This window comes from Trachymyrmex cornetzi, unplaced genomic scaffold (assembly GCF_001594075.2).
Source record: "Trachymyrmex cornetzi isolate Tcor2-1 unplaced genomic scaffold, Tcor1.1 scaffold585, whole genome shotgun sequence".
NCBI lineage: Eukaryota > Metazoa > Arthropoda > Insecta > Hymenoptera > Formicidae > Trachymyrmex > Trachymyrmex cornetzi.
Window position 1 is genome coordinate 150,502 of NW_017299898.1, and position 17,638 is coordinate 168,139.

Sequence of the window (17,638 nt, forward strand, 5' to 3'; positions counted from 1 at the left end):
TTTTTTTTGTATCATTATTAAATGAAATATAGAATAGTCTGTAATTTTTTCAAGTAGTTCTTAACATATTGCATTTGCCTTACAACCTCCTTAAAATATCTTGGTTTTCGGAAGTTTTATGATATTCTTATATCTATATATTCTTTTTCCTTACTGTCTGTTGTATCGATTAAAAAAATGAGAAGTTAAAATTGATGCATTAGATCCCGAGATAAAAGCAAAAGAAGAGTCCAGGGTTACCGTAACATGTGTGGTGAAATCAGGTGGCGAAAATAGTGTGGTGTTCAAGGGTTAATAGACCGATTGTTACATTGGAACAGACCAATCGCATTTGCTGTTCAACAGAATTGACCAATCAGATTTTAAAATTATTGAAATATTATTACGCTTTTTAGTCAAATAAATTGAACTTATTTTATACTATATTGTAAAAATATTAATATGTCAGAGAATCTTAAAGTTCTTCGTTTAATAAAATCTTCGTGATTGTCTGACACAGCATAAAAACGATGAACGTGAGATCGATGGAGCGAGAGCGCACTAAATCGCAAAACGAAGATCCCCCCGTAACGAAGGAATTGAGTTACTTTAGAAGTGGATGCTAAAAAATTCGTGAAGAGCGAAAGAAAGGTGTTGGATGGAAGTGCCGCGCGTAGTAACGCCGCCGCGCCGCACCGAGAAGAGAAGATGGAAAGTCATTATCGCGACAAAGAAGAACGGAGCAATTGAACTTGGTTCAAGAAGCCTATCAGCAAGCTTCAGCCGCGACTAAAGAAGCTTCCGACGATTTGAGCGTGATACCTAGGGAAAAGTCTCCCTCCGGCTCGAAAAATTGGTGGAAAAGTACCTGAAAAGCCGTTCAATTTTTGTGTAGAATAAATACATAAATCAAATTCAATTTTACCGTAAGCAACGTGAGAAACTCACTCACTCTCTTATACATTTTTTCTCAAAACATCCTACAACAGGATAAAGTCGAATTCACGAGATGGATGAAACACAAACAACGTCCACAACAAAAAAATTCCGACGAAAGTGGCGTGAATAAAGAGAAAGATCGCTAAGAGTTAAGCAAACTTTCGAGCAACGCTCTAAGATTCTCGAGAAAGAGACGAATTACGGTCCCAAGAGATCGGAAGAAACGAAAACAAAATTACAACCTTTATTTGTTTTCACTTTCTCTTAAGACTTTTATTTCTTTGCTTCGCCTTTTTCGACTTCGCATACAAAGAAAGCTTCGGCTTAAAAAATATGATCTTTTTTTTACTTTTTTATAATTTTATTTATTTATTTTTTTACCAAACTCCTTTTTATTGAGGCTTACATGTAGGGATTATGGAATAGCTTTTTTTAAATTAACATTGCTCCGATATAAATGCATATGAAGACTTTAAATTTACACACAGAACTCTTGAGGAATATGTTAGCTACAACATCCAATAAATAAAAGTTGCCAAAATTTAAGTCCAACGTCAATATTAACAAAAAAATCAAAAGTGAAAAAATGAGGGGGTTTAAAAAATGGGATGTAATATGGAATACCGATGAAATTTTGATCATAGTAATAAATGACATAATAAATGAAGTCCAAATTTGTTTATATAAACTGATCAAGAAAAATAGAAAACTGTTCAATTTTTATATTGTACAATAACACAGAAAATATAATAGCATCATTACGAACGTTATTACGCATGGACAAATAAAAAATCGCAAGTAAGTTGATAAATCGCAAATAAGCAGATATAGAATACATGCTGTAATCTAACCTAACCTAATCTGATCACGAATAAGTTGTTAACATGCATGGAATTTATTCCAGATTCTCAACCCTCGATGTATTCCACATTACCTGCATGTCGTCATATGACAAATAAAGTCTTTCCGTAGCAATAAACAAGTTTGAAATAGTGATTAATCTGCATAATATTGTTCATGCAACATTATTAAAAGCGTCTGTGCAATATAAGCATTAAAAAAACTTACCTTCAGTTTGTGAGAATACTTTTTAGAAGAAGCTGTCGAATCTTCTGACGTAACGAAAATAAATAAATGTTAATTGTAGCAAAACGGTTGGTCGGACCGAGTGTATTGCTTGTTATGATATGTTTGGTAACAGTTGCAATAACTTTCAGCGATTGCCGCCAGATTGCAATGCTTTGTTTAAAAAATAAGCCACTATTCCATATTAGTAGCCTATGCCATAATCCCTGATTTTACCATACGCTTTGCAGTCGTCTCTATTTTGCACAGGTAATTAGTTTTCTCGTTTACTTCCTGCATCTTTTTTTATCGGCCCGCCATTCTCTTTATTGATTCAGTTTTTTGACTAGATCAAACGCGCGGAATCCTAAAATGAAGTTTGTCGAACGATCGGAAATTGATAGGCATTTAGTTCAATTCTAAAGTGTTAGGTTTTTTATTTTTATTGCGATTTGATAGCAGCGATAAAAGAAATTCCGTTGAAGAGAAATGTTTAAACAGATGATATATATATATATATATATATATCGAATTAGACTAATTATATGTAATTCATTTTTATATTATTCTTACATTTAGACTTAAGGGGTTATAGCTAGTTAGGAGGCCAAAAAAAGACGAATATTCGTGAATTTTTTTCAATAAAGTATATGCACATATCTGTATAAAATGTTTTGTGTTCAAAAGAACCTATTTTGACAAAGTTTTCATATTTTTTTTATGTAAAAATACTAATAAATAAATAAGTTGTAGCTAGTGTCCGGAAAGCCGTTTTCCAAAATGCGTTTTGCGGTGATCACTACCATTCGGAACCAAGTTATCTGAAATGAAAAAATCCAAAAAATTTAGTTAATATATGAATTAATCTAGTCTTTAATCGATTGATATTCCCAAATTTGAATAATAACAAAATGGCGGCTATTCAAAGTTGACATTTCGATTTTCATGAAAAAAATTGGATATTTTTCGTTCATTAAAAAAAAAGTCCGCATCGAAAAAAAAAATCCTTCAATTAAAGACTAGATTTATATGTCTAAAAAAAGCATGTAAAATTTCAGATTGATCGATGCAGTAGTTTTTGAGATATTCTGCTCACCGATTTTGAAAACATAGTTTTGAGAAAAACGCGTTTAAAGTTTCAAGTTCAGTTTATTACTAAATAAAAAATTTATTTTTCAACTTACACAGAGTCATCTATTCCAGGGCCATATACTACATTTTCTCTTGAAGTTGATGCTTCTAAAATATTAATTTGTTGTTGCCGACGACGTATTCTTTCCTCCCGGGTGCTCTGTTGCGCGCGATAATTAACTATGTTAATGCGTCTTCTCTATCGATAAATTGATGGGCATTAGGACTGCTGCTTACTCCTACGGATTGTAACATTTGTAATAATGCTATGGATCCCTCATTAAATACGCAGGCAGCAATATATGCCGCTAATTCGACAATAATGCAACCACTTGGAATAATTTTCGGACTGATTTTCCAGATCAATTGGTCGTAGCTTTCGTTATTGTTTTGTGTAAATCCGCCAACACATCTGTGCAGTAAAGTTTCTTTACTAAGATCCTCATAGATAGGCTTTATTTCAGTCAAAACATCAGGAGGAAAAGGTTTATAATCGTGTTTGAATGAAGCCAACTCTCCTTTCGCCAAAGCGCGCTGCCAAGTGCACCATGACTCAGCTCTAGTCGGACATCTGCTATGACACGGTTTGTCATCTGTAGAGCTATAATGATCATATGTTGTCCAAATTGCATTATACATATCTTTTATTGAGTCACAATGCCGTCGTATCGCTAAACCATAATAAATAGTTAATTTATCTATCATGTTTGCCGTTAGCTTGCCTTTACCGCCAAGTCCTTTCGTTTTTCTTTTGCATTCGCGCAGGCGATTTCCTATTCGTTTTTGGACGTGCCCAATACATTCTTTTTTATTAATTGGAGTATCACAGTAAGGAGCAGCATTTATGACACCTGTGTATGTTTTGGAATCGCCATCACCGATGTAGTTCGTGTATTTTACATCGTAAGTTTTCTGAGAACGCTTGAACATTTCTGTGATCGCTTCCACTTCTATATTTTACCGGATGACCCTTCATGGTTTGCGTGACATTCTTCTTTGTGTGTATTTAACCATTCTCCATATTCTGCAGAACCTTCTTTTTCAATCTAAACTTCACATACTTTACAATATGAACTTTTCACAAAAATGTCAATAATTTTACCAGTGTGTAATATCCGATAAGAGAAGAAACACCATATAAAGAAGTAAAGTCACGCTTTTTCCACGTTCCATCACCAGACACAATCAATTCAGTTGTTTTATCCACATTTTTTTCTTTACAAGTCTCTGCTATTTCTGCTTTCACGGCTTTTTTAAAAACTATTTCAGCAACAGATTTAATACATTGGTTTATATGTTTTACAATCATATCATACGTGCTTTGATGAAAGAAATTCGGCATGTCCATTAAGCCACAAAACTTTTGAGCACCTTTTAATCCTATTCCTAGAACCCTCATTGTAAATAAGAATCGTCGATTTATTTCATATGAATTTGCAATAAAAGAGCATGAAGGAATATACTAAGGCTCACAACTATTACACATCAAAACAATTTTAAATCCTAGGTCGCGCGTACTTGCCGTTTGAAATTTAATTTCTCCATTACACTGCTTGCACTTTACAAAGTCCGATATAGCAGCAAAAACTGTAATAAAATTTAAAATTTTGTGCTCAATATTATTGTCTTGCGGCACAATAATTTTCTCCTGTGTTTTTTTGCAAATGCACTAAAGCTTTCCTCACTGCACTCCGCCGTTTTTGGATTAAATACAGCTTTTCTTTTACGTAGTCTTGATTTTTGAAAATTTTCGGATTTCCGTAATTCTCTCGAACCTTTTTTACGGATCCATATTTCAGGAGAAAATAAAGCGGTCTCTGTAACTCGACGGTAATTGCTATTATATAATATATACTGTCAGCGTCTCCGGGTTTCGTGCTTGTGTTCGTTGGTAAAAAGTCCGTTGGATTTGCTTACGATCACTTAGAAGACTCTTATTCGTATTTACTAACACAAGTATATACTAGCAACACAATAGATGACCTGACAGGCAGGTAGAACGAGATGATATTCGTCCCTTGTGCAGCTGTCGCGCTAGACTACTAGAAGCGCTTCGACGGACGTATACTCAAGTTCGTATATCTCCGTAAAAATACAGCGGATCAACTTAAAATTTTGAGGGAATATTTCTAACATTATATACTTCAAGAAAATATGATTGTTAAATAATCGATTTTTTTGAAATTTCTAACTAGGTATAACCCCTTAAAATAAAATCGGTTCTAAGAAATAAAACTAACTTTTTATAATCAATAAAAAGGCGAAGTTAATAAATAAGAAAAATATGATATATCATCTACAAAAAATTGTATTTATATTAAATTATTATTATTATGATATTTAACTCTATTTCTTATCTCTTTTAAATCTTCATTTCCTTATTTATGATTTAAAGATCTTAGATCACGTAAAGAGCTACGTCGAAAAAACGAAAATACTCTGGTATTTGAAAATGATCCTACAAAAATGTCAGATAAAACGCAACTGTTCAGAATTTTCCAATATTTGGATATGTGACCTGCGGTGAAACCACGAAAATAGAATCTGACTGCGCTTGATGCCATGTTATCGGCGTTGCATATGCAACAGTCCGACAAGTGTCTGCACGACAGAAATTCGTTTTCACAGGCATTAAGGGGTCTTCCCGTGGCTTCTCGAATTTTCGTCTGCGGATGAGACATGTGAACTTCCGCCATTGTCTCTAGTCTCTGCCCCGATTTCCGGTTTCCTACATGATAAGCGTCGAATATATCACATGTTCCAGATGATACGTGACGCACACGACGCGTCGTCGGCTTCTAATGAGTTTCGATTAATCAGCTAGCACGTAACGCGTGTATTACGACTATTACGTTAGTCTCATGTTAATGTGATTTTGAGTCTATTGTTATATGTAATTCCCTCATATTACGAAAAAAATTGGAAATTTAAAGCGATCTAAATTGTGATGAGTACAATTGATAAGAATAAAATTATCGTTAATTTTTTATACAATTTCTTAACATGATTATTGTATAAGTTAATTGTCCAAAAATGGAATTAAAGGTTACATATGTAATGATACAATACAATTTTTTATTTCACAATGTTACTTTATTTCATATTTCATGTACATTCTAATTAATTTTAATGATATTTTTTGCATTGCAGTTTGAGATTATATTGAGTTAGGAAGTTTTTTACAAGTTGGTAAAAAGACCCCATTAAATCTTCGTAAAAATGATAGAAAATACGGTATTAAAAAATTGTGAAAAAATTGTGAAAAAATTCTCAGAGCTTTATGAGAAGAAAATAAACAATTTTTGTCTCTTGCTATTTTTCTGTAAAGTTGATATTATTTGAGTAAAAAATGATTAAAGACCAATATTCAGCAATTTTTAGTAATTAAATCTCATTAACTATTGCGAAAATGAAATATTTACGCGAGCAGATCGAGCTCCGCAAAATCTATTTATACTCGTGCCGGTTGACTCAATCGCGAACACGTGCGCTACTTATACAAGCGCGTCTGTAGACGGTATATGTATATGTAGGCAAGTGTCTTGCGCCATGCTCAACGCTGACACTACCGTATCTCCAGATAGAACGGGCTAGTAACGTATTTAGTCCATTCACCACTAGATGTCGCAATGCAGTTCAGTTTAACTCGTAAGAAAGAATCATCCAGCAATATCATATAAGAAGACTAGAGACGTTCTTAAACCAGTCATCAGTAAGGATATTACTGATCGATACAGCAGATGATGAATCGCTGGAGATGATTACTGATTAAACTCCACCCTGCTTCTGTAGAGGTATCGCAATCTATAGTTGTCAGGAATTCTGATGCTGCTGATGACTCAATTTTTTTATAATATCTAAAATAATTTAATGCTGAATCATTCGCGTAATTTTTCATAAAAATTTAATACGAGAAATAATATGATTTAAGATATAATTAGAAATAAGAAATGCGGTTTGTTAAATAATAGCATATTTTTAAAACTAAAATATTTGATGTGTGACTTCTTATCAATAATTAAAATGCATTGACATATATTTTAATGTAAATAATACTCAATAGACGTATTCATATAAATAATATCACGAAAGTATATTTTTAAAATTCTTTATTGATCTTTAAAAAAGATAATTTGATAAATCTACAAACGTGTATACACAAAAGCGAAATGTGGAATATACGTATAAATTATTTTTAGACAGTGAATTAATTTAGACATTAAATAATAAATTTATTCATGCCAAATATATTATAAAAAATGCAGTATTTAAAACGTTTACGTTTAAAACATCTTTGCAAAACAAACGTGTATAATAATAAAAGATATTTCAATTTTAAACATTTTATGCCTGTTTCTACCAATGCAGTTTAACTTTAATCTCGATTTAACTAATTCTTCATCTTTTTCTAGTTTTAAAAATAAGAAAAAGATGAAGAGTAAGTTGAACCGAGATTAAAGTTAATCCACATTGGTAGAAACGGGCATTAGTGTTTTAAATCCAAACATATAGTGTTTTGTTTATTAAAAAAGTTTAAAACTAAAATATCTTTAAGCGTGTCTTTAAAAAACGGAGAGAAGAATAAAACATTCTTAATATCTTAAAATTAAATAACTTTTTATAAATATATTGGATTGGCTCTTTTTCACAGTGATTCGAGTTTCCTTGTTTTACATAGTATTTATCTAAGATATAATTTTCTCTTAAAAAAATAATATTGGGTTAGGGAAAAAGTCCCTTTACTAAAAAGATTTTTTAGCAACCCATATATTCCATTTTTAAAAAATGGACAATTACACCACGATAGAGCAACGTTTCAGTTTTAAAAATCTGTATTTTTAAGAAATCACATAACTCAAAAAATGTAGTAACCATTTGAAAGTAGAGATTTCAAACTTTAAAACCTTTTTTTACATTTAATTTTAATCATTTTTAACGAAGATATTAATAGAGAAAGGTTTTTTTACCAACTTGTAAAAAGACTTGTAAAAGATTTCACAATCCAATACAATCTCAAACTGCAAGGCAAAAAATATCATTAAAATTAATTAGAATGTATGTGAAATTTGAAATAAACATCGTGAAATAAAAAATTGCATTGTATCATTACATATGCAATCTTTAATTACATTTTTGCACAATTTGAGTAAAAAATAGTATTGAGTAAAAAATTATTGAAGACGATTCAGTAATTTTTAGTAATTAATATCTCGTTAACCATTGCAAAAATGAAATTGCTTTTGAAATATTTACGCGAGAGGCTCGAGCTCCGCAAAATCTATCTACTTGTGCCATTTGTGACTCAATTGCGAAAACGTGTGCTAATAACTCACAATCAGGCAAATTAACTCAGACAAATTTTGAATCATAAAGTAATCTTAAAATAAATGTTAACTGTATGTAAATATAAAAAAAATATATATAAACATTTGTTCATATTTATCAAAATTTAATTCATAAATTGAAAAATAAAGTTGCGCACTATAGGTATTCAAAATATACTTTTAACTAATTAATTTCTTATCAATTTGCACCATAATTAAGTTTATCGTAAATTTAAAGCACATATTTAAATACCGAGTACTTTATTCGACCTTATCGAACGATAATGTAATAACGATAATGTAAAAACGATTTTTATAGTATAGTTTATTATGCGCGTAAGCTAGTTGATTCCAGCCGACTACAATGCGCTAACTGCGTCTGGAGTGCAACGAACGCGAGACCGCGACGAGGTAGTCGAATAGCAGAAGGGTTAAAGAGGCCGCGGGGGTGAGATGTACACTGCTGCAAAAGCAACGACCGGGGCTGACCTGAATTTGCGGACGGTGCGATGAAAAAGGAACGACAAAAGCTGCGATCTGCGGTTCCAGAATGAAAATAGGCTGTGAGACTCCCCCCCTCTCTCTCTCTGTATTTTATATTGTGATATGTACCAATTTATCCCACATATCGGGGCAAATTAATAGTGCAGCATGTCCGTATTTCGTTTATTGCAAAAAAAGTATATAGTGTATAGAACCATTACTATATCATAATAATTAATTGTTTATAAAAAATCTAATGCCGAAATTGAAAAAACTGTGCCAATGAGATCCGGTCTCCTCTATAGTTTGATAAAAACTTATAAAAATAAAGTATAGTTGAAATGTACATTTGTCTTTTTAAATTACTAGAGAATAAATTATTTACTGTAATTACTTAATTTTATTACCCTTAATTTTTGTTTGTGCTTAGCATTTGACGTTATTTTGTTTTGCAATTAACAAGCTTTAAATTTATTTCAGTAATAGAAAATTTAAATCAAAATTCTTTCGAATTTTTATGACTTTTAATTTATTTATAACTTCTGAAAATGTCTTTTGAATTATAATATTGTTCTTTTTAAAATAACGATTAGAAACTACAAATGCATTGTGGCCAGTAGGAACATTATAAAAAATAGCAGAAATTAAAAAATTTTGTTTGTTTCAATTTCGTGCAACTTCTGTTCTGAAACAAACTTTGCTTCTTTTATCTTCGTGATTGTTTTATCGCCGTTGTTGCGATTGAATAAGTCTTCTACGTAGTTGAACGTACACAGTTTGAAGATGCACTGACGTGCATGCGTCGACGCATTGTGCGTGCTAGGCGAACGTGCACATCTTTAAACATGTTACTGCGGCTGCACTGTAGCTAGAAAATACAAATCGATTGTCGTTACATTTCGTAAATATCAACATGTCAGAATTTCCGAGTCACATTACCACTCCAAAAGATTGCGTTAAGAGTGATTCTCTGCGTGCGAAATATTTCCAAAAAAATCTGAAAGGAAAGAAAAATAATTGTACATTTTAAAATTACAATCACAGCATCATATACGAAAATATTTCGAAAAGTTCTCGGCTTGACATAAAAATGATGCACAAATATCAAATTGCTTTAATTTTAGACAAGTTAAATTCCATTCACAGGACTACTGTTAAAATTTCGAGCAGATGCGTTCATCAGTTTCTTTATTTCGCACTTGTGCAAGAAAACTTTTGATTCCAATGTCCCCGCTCACACTTTTTCAACACTGCAGTCGTAAAATTGTATGAATTGCGCTTCAAATTGGTTCCGTACCCACCATATTCACCAAATTTCCTAGTGACATTTTTCTCTTTCTAAATGTGAAGAAATGATTCACAGAAAAAAAGCTCTGCATCAAACACTGAATTAATCGATGAAACTAATACTTATTTTGAAAACTTAAAGAAATCGTATTATATAGACAATAAATAAAAAAGTTAGAATATCATATGAATAAGTGTATTAAAACGGAAAGAGATCTATATATTGAAAAATAAAAAAATGTTTGCCAAAAATTATATATTTTTTTTATTAGATCAAGAACTTCTCGAACTACTCTCGTAGTATATAGATTTCAAATATACTTGCGGATAATCTGTTTTATTTGTTTCTGCACCCCTCATGTGTAGATTGTCACTGAAGAAGGCGATCTATCAACTATACAGCACAGACCTCCAAGGGATGTCCTAAAGACATAAAGCGGATATATTATCGTTCTAAAAACGTTTCCTAATTCTGTTACTTTTAGTGACATTTCGGGACCGTTACAGTGTTGTTATAGCTTTTTTGTTATGTATACTGCAAAGATAATATAACGATATCGACATTGTCATTAAGATTTATAAAATCAGGATACAAAATGTCTCTTGGATAAAGGGTTCAAAATCTTATACTACAAAGGCTTCAAAGTAGGTATTTGATTTACCAATCACACTCTAAAAATATGGGTATGAACTTAACACCATGCGGTATCTATAAACCATGTTGATGTTATTATCTTAATATTAACATCAACATGTGGATTTAAAATTCCTGTGGCAGAATTCTGTAACTTGTTATCAAGGATGGGAAAATTACTTTGTAAAAGTAATTATGCAGTTACAGTTTTTCTCTTTCAAAAAGTAATTAATTACCGTTACGAGTTATTGGCTCTGAAAAGTAATTCATTACAGTTACAGTTACTGAAAAAGTAACTTTAAGTTACTTTTAAGTTATTTTTTTCATCGGAATTTTTACTAGTAGTAGTATCGATACCATTAGGGCTATATTCAGAAACGTTCCAACTGCCTTCATGTATCGTTTTACCATTGTTTTTCACCTAATATTAAATAAGGATGATACGCGGGGTCATCAGAGTAATGCAGCCTAGGATAATTAAAAAAAAAAGACTGACTTACATTTACATATTATACAATTTTATTCAAAAAGATTAAAAAATTGTATGGCAAAGACGTTTTTCGTTAAAGTAATATAAACACGTATGAATATAAATATGAATATGAAATAGCACACATATACAATGTTTTTTGTAAAAAAAATTCTTTTTATATTCGGCTAAAAGTTGCAAATAAATTCCAGCACTAATCCAAAATGGTCTACAATCATTCACTGAACGCTCTCGTATTTGATTGGTGGATTCCGTTAGATCCAAAAATATAGACCAAACAGGTACAAAAGTTCATTGAACGCTTTAATTTCTTTCTTCTGATTAATCAAATGTTTCGAAGTATTTGTAGCGCCAAGTGGACTCTACCGCACACTAAATTGACAAATAAGTTTAAAATATGTAAAATACTATGAATGTAACTATTAAATTAGTTACTAGTTACTTAAAAGATGTAACTAAGTTAAGTTATAATTACAGATGGAAAGAAAGTAATTAAGTTAAGTTAAGGTTACTGAAAAAAGGTAATTCTAACTGTAACTTCGTTACAAGTAACGAGTTACTTCCCATCCCTGCTTGTTATGCAATCGCTATGTGCTCATAACGATAGTCGCGCAGATATTTTATATATACTTAGTAAAAAAGCTGCTTAACTGTCGTTATGTATTCATTGCTCAACGATAGTTGAGCAGCTTTTCTACTAAATTTTATTTCATTGTAAGTATAATATTTAAAATATATTGGTTTACACATGTTGGTTTTAATGTTAATATTAGTATAACACCAATATGGTGTATAGATAACCGCATGATTAAGTCCATAGTCTTTCTTTTGCACTTTAAAAGATAGGTATAGATTTGATACTAAGTATTTATGTAATTCTCATCGTGTTAGTGATATTAATACCAACACATCTATCTTTTAAAGTGCAAAAGAAAGAATTTTATGAATTGACCAATCAAAGAATGCTTCAGGGCATTTGTTATGGGGTTATATTGACCGTATCCAAAGTGTACTGTATAAGCTTAGATCTCTCTTACTGTGCTATCACAAACAAATAAACAAGAAATCGCACTTAAGATCGCTAAAAGTTTTATTGCGCCGAGCAAAGCGAATCAAAAGACACCAACGCTGAAGATATTTCATTTTCCATGAGCCGAAATGCAGCCGAAATGCAGCCGAATTGATTTTGCGAGAATTGGTACCGATTACACACAATCTTGCGCGCGCGAGTAGACTGATGCCGAATGTGCCGCATACCGAAATTCCCTGAGAATCTCCAACGTCTTTCAGACACGCGCGCGTCTCGAGTCTCCGATATTCGATTATCTGCGAACCGGGAGACCCTCTTCTCCGCTCGTGAGATTCAACCGCCGTCAGTCGTTTTGTATTAGGTGTTAAACTTAATTCCTGCCATTTTTCGTCTCCAAAATTGATTTGTTTCGAAGGGAAATACTTTAATCAAAATATTATTAATAAAGTATTATTAATTAGTAATAAAGTATAAAATGGAGGAAATCACTTTGATTGAGGTATTCATTCATCTTCCCTTCAAAACAAATCAATTTTGGAGACGAAAAACGGTAGGATTTAAGTTTAACACCTAATATCTGCATCATATACGTCGGAATTGTCAGTCAAATTGCGTGATTGCATAACAATAGACTTTGTCGGCGATCTGAAATGGGATTTGAAATAAGCCAATCGTTTAGTGAATTTTAAGCAAAAATCTCAAGGAAACCAGGATTTGAATTGATAAATTTATTGATTTTAATCGAGATTACAACAGGAAATTTAATAATTATCGAATATAAAACGAGGAAATGTATAATAAAATGGGAAAGGAACAACGATTGCTCAGATAGAGTGATTACGGATTATACGCGTTGTACCAACGAAGCTATGAAGTATATATCCACAGAGCGTTAAGTCTCACCTGTTGCATTAAACTTTTTGTCTAAACATATAATTGCTGTTAATCGTGAAACACGGACGCAACTAAAATATTAGCTACTGGATCAATAGCGCGTTACACGGATACGGAATTCCAATTGTCTTTTGCCACGAAGCACGTAAATTGAATTCGACTCTATGTTTAAGGGGATTCTAAAGTAGTCTGTATTACTGATTAAACCATATAATTTTTATATAACAATTACTTCTTTCCTCTTTTTTGCAATAAACTAATAAAGTCAATAAAAAATCGTTTTTAAAGGCTTTACTAGACGAATTTTTGAGTACAAAAAAATTTTTTTTAAATTTTTATTACATAAAATGGCGGCGCTATATCATCAGCATCAAGCCTCCTTTTTTGGCGGGTGCATATACGATGTACATGGAATTTTCTTTTGATGTGGAACAAAAATTCAAAAATTTTTATTATCTACATACTAAAAGCTAGAGAAGTACGTAGGATTATTTCAAAATATTTATTTTTGTAAAAATGGTAAATATTTGAAGAAAAAGTAACATTTTCGACTAAAAAATTTCATCTTTAAATGTTAAAAAAACAAAAAATTTCTCAATATATTGCAAAAATCCTACGTACTTCTTTAAATTAAACATCTGAAAATAATCTGTGCAAATATGTGCAATAATCTGTTCAAGTGAATCAGTTAAGAATTTTAGAAATTATAGTGTACGCCGGCTTTGAAAATCTTGTTTTGAGAAAAACGCTAAAGTTTTCAGAATTTATTTTTTGTTTATTACAAAAATTTTTTTTGCTCTCGTAAGTTCATGTAGTAAAGCTCTTAAAAACGATTTTTAATTGACTTTATTAGTGTAAAAAATTGCCGAAATTAAATATCATTTTTAGGTCTTAAGAGTAGTGTTTGCCCTTAATATCCGTGAGGTGGAGTTTATACTAAGAACGACAAAGTTTCGAAATTGAGATCTTTACCATTCTTAGTCCAATATAGCGCTTCAAAATTGTCGTGACAACATTTGCTTCATATAAAAGTTGTACAATCTATATTTACGAAATAATAATCCACAGACTAGTAATTTCCTCAAGAAACAACGTGGAGTTCTTAAAATTGGACTCAGACATCTAATTAAAACATAATTGTTATACGAAAATTTATGTGTATGTGTGCGTGAGATATTGATGCATTATATAGTGATGTGTCAATAACACGTAATTCGTCTGTGTGTAAGTGCTATTTACAATACGACTAATTCTTTAGGATCCTCTTAAGAACATTTTGTCGGTTTTCATGAGTTTAATTTATCTTAATTAAGTAATGCTGCTTGATTTCAGAGATTTGCGCCTTTATCAAATAAGCTTTATAATCTAATGATTTTCTTATATTCCTATTTTAATCCTTCGTATGTCTCTAAATTAAATATTCAATTCATTTCGTTGATATATCTTCTAGTGGCTTTTCACTTTAACAAGAAGATCCAATTCTCCGTTTCTCTCACTCTTCTTGGAATTTCTGAAATTCCGCGAGGCATTTCTGGGATTGGTTGACGAGAAGTAAGACGTATCCAGTCAGACAGGACTGCCCAGGAATTTCCGTTTTCCGGTAACCATGACAAGTTCGTTGATCTAATGTGTTACGTGTTACATATGTATCAAATGATGGCAGATCAAAACTCGCCATAGAAATACATTTCATTAAAGGCATTTAATCCCACGAAGCGCATTTTCTAAATTAAACGCAATGCACTGAAAATGAAATTGGAAAATTAAATTGGAAAAATCTCGCAGACACAGAGCTCTTAATCTTAATAATAATTAGTGTATTCTGAAAGAAGAAGAATCTAAGTTACGTTATTAGTATCCTTTGCCGTAATTGCACTTACAATTAGTATCTACAAGGTAATTTAATATGTAGTTCATTAGCAATAGGGGTGAAATTTCAGATTGAAACTTTCGGAAAAAAAGTATCTTTCATCATCCTAGAGCGGAAGTGTTTCCCTAGTATACAATGTTAAAGACGTCCCGTGAGACTCGGTAAATGCCGGTAAATTCAGCATTCCTTTTCCCACCGGATGTTCATAATTATCCACATAGGTAGTGTCGCTGTAATCCGAACACAAAAATTTCATCATCGTTGACATATATTTTACTTCTCTTATCTTTTTCTCTGGAAAGAAAAGCGATGTGTATACGTAAATATGTTATGAAGCAAAAATAGAATTAAGCTACCGAATTGTGTGAACATTTTGATTTTTCTATTATTTTTACTTGTTTCGATAAATTTTTTTATATTGTTAATGCTTGTTTACCGAAATATTCTTTTTTTTTTAAATTACTTGTTTATATATAATTTCTAATAATTTTTATAATTAACAGCATAAAAGTGTTTGTCATATCAATATCCCGTCTGATATCACGACATTTTTAATATCTAGAAAGCTTTAAAGCAGATGAGAAAGGCATTCTGTAATCTAAATAATCGGATTGCTTTGCTCGTCATAGATAAATTCGATATTCGATATTCGACATTCGTTGACCGAGGTCAATCACGCCTTTTTTCGAGGACATGAACATTAATAATATGCACATCCGTGCGCGACGATTCACACAAAGGTCAAATTTTTCATCCCTGTGAACAAATCACGTTTCTTCATTATTCCCGAGGCAGGTTCAATTATTGCAGCGAAGTATCGACCGTTCACCGAAGTTACACCATGCCTGACGAGGCGATCATTATCTTCTCCGAGAGTATCGGTGTGAGTCGTGTACTAAAATTAGATTTTGCGTTGAATCAAGCAAACAATAACGGGATTAAATCAAAAATTCAACTAACGAAGACAATAGTGCATTGAGAAAATTATTCAACACTAAATTCGTACATTTTGCGAACAAAACGCGAGCGCTGAAGCTGAGTAGAGCTCGAATTTTCCATAACGTTTACAATAATCGCAACATCGGTCTTAGCTCGATGATTGGTGATTGACTCTTTTATCTCGAGACATTGATAGATAGGTTCTCAGCAACTACGATAATAAATCATCAGTCATCGATGAATGAATCTTTATTGCCAGTAATAAGGTGATGAGTCATCTCAGAAAAATCAGTGTCAACGACTTTTACGAGAACGTACACGATCTCAATGTCTCGGATAAGTACCGGAAGTAGAATCAGTGATCATATTTAATCTCCGGCGTGATGATTTATGCACCAGAGGCTGCGTTCCGATATTCACTGCTAATATTAAAAATCTGTAGTATACGTTATGTGCACTGGCAATAAATACATATATCGGAACGTAGCAAGAATTACGTATGTTCGATAACGTCACGCATGAAGATCGATTGCCTACATTTTTCGATGAGAAATAATATTGCGCGATAGTATCTCTTAATTCTATATGGAGAGAACAGTTTTACTGAAGAGAGAAGTATCTAAAAATTTAGCTACTTTCTAAAATCTTTAGAATGAAATCTAATTCCAAAGAGTGAAATCTTACTCTTAGAAATTGATAATTAAGCCACTCTTTTTCAATACACAATTTGTCACTTTTTATCACTCTTTAAAATTAAATTTACTATAAAAATTTTAGAAAATAAAAATCTGAAAATAATTTTATTGAATCATTAAAATTATTATGTAGAACGCTTAAAACGCGTTGGTGACAATGCTAAAAAGTTTTAACATTATAGCAACTAATTTGATTGTCCTATATAATTATTTTAATGGTTCAAGCAAAATTATTTCAAATCTATATCCAGCTACATAATTTAGTTCTTATATTATGTATGTGATAGATATATTTTTAAAGATCAATTATTTTAATTAATTCTAATCCCTTTCGCTGAATTTAGTAAACACATGGATCGATATTAAATTAAACATCAGCGTGTACTTTTTAATTCTTGCTAGTCTTTAAGTTATTCATCAAATCCTGTACATTGTTCTAGATGGATTGATCACTTTACCATCATAGGTTCATTGTATATGTATGTACGTGAACATGTGTGTTTGCATATATGTTCAGGAAGGAAAAATAAAGAGTGCGCTGCAGGTGGACTCATTACGAAGACAGTTTTTGTGAGCGACCAGCCTCATGAAAGCGGCCGCTTGTTGATACTCGTCTCACATGGATTAATTCGTAATTCCTTTATGGCACATCATATATTTTTATTAAAAACGCGCGATAGCACATAGAAACTTCTCGCTCAATCGTCTGGGTATATTATTCCGCAGCCAGATTGGGGTTTGCAATTTCGATCGATCGCATGGTCGGTAGTTTTACGAATAATTCTCTCATTTCCAACTAGCCCATTCTAAGAGAGAGAGGGGGGAGAGAAGAGAGGGGGGAGGGGGGAGCAAGAGGGGGAGAGGGGAGGGAGAGGGAG